The sequence below is a fragment of the Python bivittatus genome, unplaced genomic scaffold (genome assembly GCF_059951505.1).
Source record: "Python bivittatus isolate LINGU-HERP-01145 unplaced genomic scaffold, Pbiv_v1 ctg000020_np1212, whole genome shotgun sequence".
NCBI classification, from domain to species: domain Eukaryota; kingdom Metazoa; phylum Chordata; class Lepidosauria; order Squamata; family Pythonidae; genus Python; species Python bivittatus.
In genome coordinates, this window is record NW_028277030.1 from 2,572,279 (window position 1) to 2,572,639 (window position 361).

Sequence of the window (361 nt, forward strand, 5' to 3'; positions counted from 1 at the left end):
TGGAACCTTGTCCCTTCTTTGTCTTCTGTTTTAGGGCTTTGTTACTGACTGGCATCTGAACTAATTCAGGACAGAAGATCAGCCATTTGAAAATAGAAGCCTGGAGCAAATGGTCCTTGTATGAGCTATTTTTATGTTCTTATTATCCATTAATACAGCTGGGTTGTCTTCCTTTCTTGCTATGCATTTTTGGTACCTAATTTTGTTATTTTCCAAGAATCATTTAGTTCTAACTTTATTAATACAAAGTTCATTATAAATATAAGCACTAGTGGTAAAACCTAAGCTTACTGACATCTGATGGAAAGAAAATGGATGAACCCGAGCTTGGCTAGTTTGTAAGAGGATAAGATCCATGGCA